Raw genomic sequence first — 9,177 nt, 5'->3', positions numbered from 1 at the left:
GTAGTGTACAATATCTAATACAATCAAGATAAGTCAATTCTCAAATGATTTTAATCCAAGTGCGTTATTCAAATGGGAAGTTTTCTGGATCATCGTTAAAAAATAAATCAAATTATAGTAAATTTGACCATAAATAAGTTCAAAATGCAAAATTGATTACCCCAATAAATGCACGATCCAATAACCAAAAAGTATATGGCCCATCCCAAAGCACAAGCAATTATTATGTATAATATTTTTAAAAAAAACCATGTCTTTATCTATATCCATATCTGAACTCGAACATGTGAACGGTATTCAATATCTGAACCGATATTTGTATATAACTTATTTCAAAAATTGGCTACTATATGCACATCCATTTCGAATAAGTCTGGAACATTTGCACCCATACTCTCGGTCCGTAACATGGTGTAACCGGTCACTCGTGGGTGTTTCTGAAAAGAGGCCCAAACTCAAGCTCAACGTCCCAAATCCTAATAGTACTCGCTAAGTAATCTTGCTTTACAAAAAAGCTAAAGCTATTAGGTATTAAACTCATTACTCTTCCTCATCTTTTTCAATGTGGAATTATGCTCACACCTTCATATCGAACACCTCTTTCATAGCCCAAGCCCATAATAAAAGTCTTATAATGACTAATAATAAAAAAGTTGTTGTAGACATGTCGTAGTCTCGTGACCTTGTGAGCCCCCATCTTGTGGGCCGTCGGGGGTAACCATGAAATATTATTGCCATAGTAGGTAACGCAAATTAGAATAAAAATTGTCATTGTCACGCATTTTTTTAATCAAAAGACTTGTATATAGAATTTGAAAAAATTGCACGTTAAGTAGAATGCTTTAATTTCAATTTTCTCATTTTCTCCTTCAAATTGGAAAACGAAAGCTGATAGCAATTGTCAGAGAGCAGAGGTATGCTGTGTAAACTGGAAAATGAAATCTGATAGCTATTTGATAGTGTTGTGTAATTATATAACATTTTCATTAGCTAAAAAAATTGCATTGCTCCAATAATTAATCAGTTAAATAATTTTTTTTCCTTTTCCTCCTTACTAGATTACATGCGCGTGCATTATGCACATGCAAAAAAAACTAATTTATTAAAATTAGTTCAATATTGATAATGACGTTCTTTTGTCTCCAGCTAAAAGGAAATTATCACTAGTAGAAAATCAAGTTTTGTAGACGGAATATTCTAGACGGAAATTTTTCCGTCTAGTTTGGAATATTCTAGACGGAAATTTTCCGTCTAGAATATTCCGTCTAGGATAAAATATTCTGGACGGAAATTGCCGTCTAGAATAGTATCCTAGACGGTTTTTATATATTTAATTTTTTTTTAAATATAATCAGGTATCCTAGATAGAAATGTCCGTCTAGGATACATCCTAGACGGAAATTTCCGTCTAGGATGTTCATGTACTTTTAGAAATAAAATTAAAACAGTAAAAACCGTTCCCCCCAAATATTTTCCATTCCCCCCAAATTTATCTGGCCATTTAAAAGCAACAAAGTCTCTCTCTCTCTGTCTTCCCAAAACCTCAAACTCACTCCCAAAACTCAACCAAACCCTAGACCCTAAAACCCTAATAATGGCGTCGGACACCAGCAAACCATTCTTCCCCGTCGAATCCCCTCACCAGCTCTCCGGCCTCCGCTGCCCTCCCCTCTCAAAACCCGCGTCGTCGTCTTCGTCGGCCATAGCTAAATTTATTCCTCACCTAGATATCCTTTTCATTTATTTATTCACTTTCTTCTCGCCTGCGCTCAATTTATCGTGAATTTTACTTTTCTTTTTACGATTTTTAATCTCTATGGGAGACGAAGAAGTGAGATCGGAGGAGTCCGTTAATGGCGGTACGGATGTCCTGAGCTCTTCAGACGATTCTGCCTCGTGTGCTGGTCATCTCGTTGTGATGGCCCATGGAATCCTTGGAAGGTAAAGTTTTGAACTTTTCCAGGGTTCGAATTGTTAAATTCGTGGCGTAATCGAAGTTTGGTCTCGAATTGGGGTGTTGATTGTGTAATTTGCTTAAAGATTGGGGTTTGATTGGGAATTTTTGGATTTTTCCAAGGTTCGAATTGTTAAATTCGTAGCGTAATCGAAGTTTGGTCTCGAATTGGGGGTGTTGATTGTGAAAATTTTTGTGAAATGACAATGTTAGCTGAAATTGTGTTAAAACAGTAATCAGAGCGATACAGTATCAAATCGTTAAAATACAGTTACTTTATATAAAATAGTTCAATTATTAAAACTTTTGTTCTTAGAGTGCAACAATTATTAATCCCCTTTATCTCTATACGTATCTTGATTTGGTTCTAGTATTATATACAAGCGTTAAATAATCTTCTTTGAGGTTGATAATGTATGAGTGCCAATTAAAAGATTTGTAGAGAAAATGATATTCTCATGTATAGTCACTGAGATTAGATGCCCAAAGACACATTTGCTTCATGCGATGTACTATGAGTATTCTCGGAAGTTACAAATTGTGTAAGTATTAGTTATGCTAAAAATATTTGTCAAAAGTTGAGGTGGGATCTCAGAATGGGTATTTTGCTGCTTACATAGCCACTTCAATTTGATTGTTGTTTGCAAGTTGTACATATTTTATTTTGCATTGTTCTAGTTCTTTGCTTTACTTACCTTTAATGCTGTAAGTCTTAAAAGTATACCTCCTCGTTGCAGTACTGCAGACTGGCAATATGGAGCTAACCAATTTATTAAAGCTCTTCCTGACAAAGTGATAGTCCATTGTAAGTTATACTTACTAGATATTCCTTCTTTGTGTTCACCTTCTTTCTCTTTTAATTTGATAGCCCTTCCAGTGATATGTTGTGCATGTGTTAGCACTTGAATTCTTTATTTTTTGTAGACCTATTATGGTGATGCCATTCAAAATGTCATATGCATTATAAACTCTTTATGGTCTTGCATTTTCCTTATTGTGAAATGCGCATCAAGCTCCCATCATTTCCAAAACCAAATAAGCAGTAGCATTTCTCTAAGAGTGCAGTAGTGAACTCCTGTGTTTTGTCTAGTTTAATATTGTAGGATCAACGTCTGTCAATTTGGATAAGGCTTAACTCTTCCATGTTAGATAAGCTATGATACGAGACAAATCCGTGCCTTGCATGGGTCTGAAACTAGTGTCTTAATGACCAGCAAGAGTTTTAATTTCATCATATAATAATTATGCTGACAATTATCCCAAACAAAACAAATGTGCTCACACTATAATTACTTCACATAACTAACCGTATCACATCTTTTGTCATTGTTCTGATGACTGTTCTCAAAGAAGCTTCATCCTCTTCTATTTATTATGGGGCTCGTAACATGTAATGTATGCAATAAACTTAGCAATATCTGGCAAGTCGTTATCCACGTTTCTAGCTCGTGGATGATTAATAGAATCTAGATCAAAAATCTTAATTAGGTCAGATTTAGATTGAATATATTTGATTTAATCACCTTTCAATTATACATACTTCTTTGGTTATTTGAATTTATCAAAATGTTTGGGTATCTAGCACTTATTAATTAAGATGTAGATCTAAATCTTTGTTATGTTCGCATGGAGCCTGCTCATTTAGATTGGAAACAATGTAGGTCATTTTGTTAGCAAATTGAAAGAACTGTATGCCTAAATAATTGAAAGTCATAAACTTTTCCTATGTGGGATGCATTTTGTAGGCAGAAACATAGCTACTTGTAGATTGCTAAAGTGAAAGTGAGAGAACTCTATGCCTAAGTAATTCAAATATCAATTTCTTCCTACATGGCGATGCATTTTATCAGCAGAAACTGAACTACTTGTAGATTGCCAAATCAATGATCAAGACTGGGAAAGTGCTATCTAGAAGCCCAGCAATCACAACGGATAAGGAGCCAAAGGAGGAAACCAGAATACTTAAGGTATTGGGTCTTTACTACTCAATTATAAATTATGATATCATATATGAAATGTGAGGCTTAGTAATTGATAAGCCTCTAAGTTCTTGGGAGCTCAGTCAAGGCATCCAAAGCATACGAGAAAGTTCATTACAGTATGCAAATGACAATGCCTTGCAGCTTGCCAAGGTGAGTAAAATTCATTTCAATGACGCAAAAGTGATGCTTTTCTGCTGTTGATTTCACTTATCTCAACTGACTGTTCATTTTAAACCTAGATTTATATCTTGGGAGCTCAGTCAAGGCATCCAAAGCATACGAGAAAGTTCATTACAGTATGCAAATGACAATGCCTTGCAGCTTGCCAAGGTGAGTAAAATTCTGAATCCTTTTTTTGTGGCTTTTGTTCATTCAGTAGTTAATCTACAAAATTTTGGTTCTTCCCTCTTTTGGCTACTTGTGAGGAAGTATATGCAATCAAGGATTTTTTTTTCTCACTATAACTTAGTATATTTGATTGTAGAGTTTCACTTGCATCTAACAAACCGACCAGACAATATAACTCGATGCATTTGAGTCAAAAGTCCAAACAGCTATATAACTTATAGTTTGTATGCGTCAATACTACACCTAATTTGTTGTTGATTGTTTTCTAATAGAGCAGCCAAGGCCACTACAACTAGTGAGTAGAGCAGATTTTCCAGATCTTTAGGAACGATATCAAGCTACCTTATATCATCAGTATTATAGGTAACTGATCATACAAAAGTCGTTTAATATCATCAGCTACCTTATTGGCAATTCCTTAATGTACTTTTCTGCAGATTCAACTGGAGACAATGGTGATATAAAGGAATTTGTATAAAGATAAGTGTGAACGTTTCTGAAAATATAAGATCTATATGCTCAAAAGCAGAACATAACTAATTAATTGCTTATACTGTAAGATAATAACTCAGGTAAGGCTTGTTGCTGTTAGTAAACAAAAAGTAGTTTGCAACTGTGATCCTAATTATAAGTAGCAAATGTTATTTGATTTAAGGCCCACTTTGAATAAGCGGATGGAGAGGATGGGATCTGTGTCTCTGCATGTAAGTTCTTCTATTGTACTGTCATGATAGGGAAGTCAATTTTTGCCCATACCCATTTACCCACCTAGCCCGCCCATTACTTGGCCCGCCCAAAACCCACCCATTTAGTTAAATGGAAAATTTAAAAACATCAAATTCCGTCTAGAATAAGTATTCTAGACGGAAATTTCCGTCTAGAATACTTATTCTAGACGGAATTTTTTTCCGTCTAAGATGAATTATTCTAGACGGCATTTCCGTCTAGAATAATCCGTCTAGGATGTATTCTAGACGGTTTTGATTTCCGTCTAGAATATTCCGTCTAGGATGTATTCTAGACGGAAATTCCGTCTAGAATACAGTATTCTAGACGGAAACATACTAGACGCCTATTCTAGACGGAATTCCGTCTAGAATAAGCATTCTAGACGGAAATTTGGGTATCCTAGACGGAATTTTCCGTCTAGGATACCTCATTATTTAACAGTGTATTGCTTAAAATTTCATATGTTTTTCGTGGAAATTAATTATATGAAAAGAGTAAAGTTTTATTTAACAGATGACATTGAAAAAAAAATTATTTTTGAGACGAATAGCGTGGAAATCTGAAATTGTGACTGTTTGTGTCAGGAACAAGTTCTATTGTAGAATTCATTATAATTGTTTATCGATTACAATGAATACAGAAAAGTAAGTTTCGTGCTTTGTAAAACAACTATTTACAACAAAAAAAAAATCAAATTATAATGTTCCTTAGAAACACACGCAGGATTATTTGGATCACTATTTGCGTGTGATCTTTGCCTGTGTCGGGGGTACGTTAGCTCGTGGACCACCGAATCAAAAAATCCAGATTGAACCGTAAATGCTATTTGGGAATTCTTGTTTCGTTTAGAAGTAAGAAAATGAAGTGAATATCTTATCGATGTAAGATAAACACTCTTCTTAAGATCAAATCAAAAGCTTAGATCTCAATGAATCACAAAAACCATGAAAAATGCTTGCACGTGATGAAAACTCTCTCTTTCTTGCTTGGAATTCACAAAATTGCTTAAGTCTCTGCTCTGAAAATGCTTCGTCCTCTTCTTAATCTGCCTCAAAATACCCCGTCCTCGTCAGTGATGATCATAGGGGGTATTTATAGCCCCTAGGAACTATAATTGAAGTCAGAAATTAAAAAGAAGGTGCGTCGAAGAGCTCCTATTTTCGAGAAAGTTGTAACTTTCTCGGAAGCATGATCAGCTTCCCATTTCCGAGATAGTTACAATTGTCTCGGAAGCATGCTTCAAATTTTTTTCCTTTTGTAACTGCTTTAAACACGTTTTTAATGCCATTATTTCGACAGTTATTAACGTAATTTCCGCTTGTAACGTCTTCCTCACGTTCCCACACAATCTCTGACAGGTATGGAGCAACGTGTCATGCGCGTATCTCGAGAAAACCGTTATCTGTATCACCTTAGTTTCCGAGATAGTTGTAAGTGTCTTGGAAGCTATAATCTTCCTCATAGCTTCCGAGACAGTTGCAACTGTCTCGGAAACTGTGGGTTCTCTTCATGCTTCTGAGACAGTTGTATGTGTCTCGGAAGCTATAAGTTTCCTCATAGTTTCCGAGACAGTTGTAACCGTCGAAACTGTGAAATACTCTTATGCTTCTGAGACATGTTTTGCGTCTTGAAACTTGCGTGATGTACTTTTTGTGCATTCTTTAGTTGATCTTTAGCTTTGGATGATCCTCTGCAACTCAGATTATGATGTTTACCACATTCTCTCTATCTTGGGCTACATATGATAATCTATAGGTAATTTTTGTCACCTACAGTGGTAACCTGTAATCCACCTCAAATCATTTACTATTTGAGTCAATATATTATGGCCACGATGTTCTTGAATAAGTTTTGATTCGTTATTTTTTATATGTATCTTGATTTATTTTATTAACCTTTATATAATCATATAGACTTTTGTTTATTAAAAAAATTATATAGACTTCATCTATGTTTGCGGGAAAAAACACCTATTAAAAAGTACTATAAACAAAGAGAAAAAATGAATATTCAATTGTATAAACTTTATCTATGCTTATTGTAGAATACAAATAGAATGTTTTAAAAACAATAAAAGGAAAAAAAATCTCTTTTGTTAAATTAACTTTTTTTTTATTTTGTCAACCATATAAGAAAAATGATATATCCATCACTGCCACTAGTACAAATACCTTAAAACCGGCCAGTATTTTTTTTTGCCAGTATATACCACTATTCCTTTTTCTTTAATACGAAAATAAATTTGGAAATTTTCTTTTACGAGAATAAATTAGAAAGTTTCAGAGAAGTTAGAATTGTAGGGCTTTACCCTGGGTTAGAGGGAGCCCTTCCAGAAATTCTCGACGGCCCAAGGCTGAACCAAGGGCCGAGGAGGGGGTTTGGAAATAGTTTTCAACCAGCAATTGACGCGCCTCGGTTAATACCTCATTAGCTGCGTCATTGCCCCAAGCGCAAAGATGCTCTCAACCGAGCGCCGAGGCCCCAATTTACAGTGCCCTCGCTCCCTGCCAGTCCTCACTCTGACCGATGTGGGACTAATAATAACCAGGGAAGAGGTTGGAGTATTGAACCGTTGCGGGCATAGAAGCACACTAACTATATTAATTAACTAATAGTGGTGTAATAAACTTGCACTAGATCTATCTAAGTTTGATATGATATTTAGGTGGGATTTAGCACTAATCGCTTCAACTGACTAAACTGTCTCGAACGGAACAAATTTAGCAGTCCGGATCGATTTGATTACATACTCAACTTTCGTTGGGTTAGAAAGTAAATTAGTAAAACTCAACCATACACTTGAATCAAACTCAACTATAAACTTGAATCCGATGCACATCATGCACGGTAGTTTCGATTATAGGAACGTGTTGTGCTTTTTAGAACTAGCAAATAATTTCAAATACCCAATACACAATAAAGGAACCACACATAGGCATTTAACATTGAAAACCCTCGACGGAGAAAAACCGAGGGTCATAAATACTGTGAAACCATGTACCCTCTCATGCTATCCCTGAACTCTCTTCTTTATTAGCTTGTAACAATAGAAGACTACACACAGAGAAATCAAAACTCATACACCTAGCCTAATCTCGTAGTTGGTTGGCGTAGAATATAAACTTATTTAGTGTGATGAGGCTCAAACTCCTAATGTTAATACAACATAATGATAATAATAAATCAAAGCCACGCTCCCAGAATAGGAGTTTCCCTTTCAACTGAGCAAGTTCTGCCAAGAACAATCGGACCAACCATTTTCTTTACCATGTATCCGTTTTAGTTTAGTAGTTAGGGTAAAGTACACTAAACCCCCATGAACTTTTAGTGTATTATAGTAAATCCTCATGAACTATCAAAAGCACGCTAAAACCCTAATAATTTTTGTAGAAAACTCCCACAAATTTTAATGTATATTACTCTAAACTCCCATGAATTGTCTAAATGTCTTTTTTTGTTGTTTCTCGGTTCTAATGTATGAGGGTTATCTACAAAACTCAAAAAGTTCATGGGTGAGTTTCTGCAGTTCCAAGAAGTTCACGGGGTTAAGTGTGATTTTGAAAGTCATGGGGTTTATTGCAAAACACTAGAAAGTTATGGGGGTTTCGTGTAAGTTACCCTAGCAATTAATCCAGCAGCCCTTTCTTCTTAAACCAACCGGCCCAACCCACCCATTCAACAAGCAGTTATGCGGGCCCTTGTCAATATTCGCCCCTTTTTGTTTGGGAGGTAAAAATCTATATACTATTACTAAAAGTTGTTACCCTTCAATTCGCCACTTGGCAAAAATGCCACTTGGCAAAAATAACCCATACCATTTTAAACGACACTTGGCAAACATATCAATTGCTATCTTCTTGCAAGTGCCACTTGTCAAGTTTCTACAAAAGTTCTCCATATTAAATTTGAAATAAAAAATAAAAAATAAAAAGTTCTCCTTGAGATTTGAACTCTCCCTGTCTTTTCAATTTTCCAAACAAGATGCTTCGTAAACTGTTTGAAAGCTTCGTAAACTGTTTGAACTGTTTGTATTATTTTGCTACATTAATTTTTGTATATTAAACAAATCCGTGCATCGCACGGGCCTGAAACTAGTAAAAAATAAAAAAAGAAGCCTACAAGTTGCGGACCCGAAATTCTTCGGCAGCGAAAGAATCTAAAAAT

The 9,177-nt window shown here is 35.3% G+C and overlaps 1 long non-coding RNA gene across 3 annotated transcripts; it reads left to right on the top strand.

Moving 5' to 3' along the window:
- The first annotated feature begins 1,486 nt into the window (after positions 1-1,486).
- LOC109827828 lies at positions 1,487-4,805 on the top strand. 3 transcript variants are annotated; one of them, XR_002243518.1, is made up of 5 exons: positions 1,487-1,941; positions 2,692-2,759; positions 3,826-3,921; positions 4,176-4,266; positions 4,562-4,614. It is a non-coding gene; the product is annotated as an uncharacterized LOC109827828 (long non-coding RNA). The 3 variants fall into 3 exon arrangements; XR_002243517.1 differs by lacking the exon at positions 4,562-4,614 and adding an exon at positions 4,722-4,805 and having other exon boundaries at positions 1,488-1,941; XR_002243516.1 differs by having other exon boundaries at positions 1,488-1,941; positions 4,557-4,614.
- Positions 4,806-9,177: the final 4,372 nt, after the last annotated feature.

This window comes from Asparagus officinalis, unplaced genomic scaffold, assembly GCF_001876935.1.
Source record: "Asparagus officinalis unplaced genomic scaffold, Aspof.V1 AsparagusV1_Un470, whole genome shotgun sequence".
Lineage (NCBI taxonomy): Eukaryota > Viridiplantae > Streptophyta > Magnoliopsida > Asparagales > Asparagaceae > Asparagus > Asparagus officinalis.
Note: the sequence above shows the minus strand (reverse complement) of the source record. Positions and strands in the feature narration are given on the sequence as shown.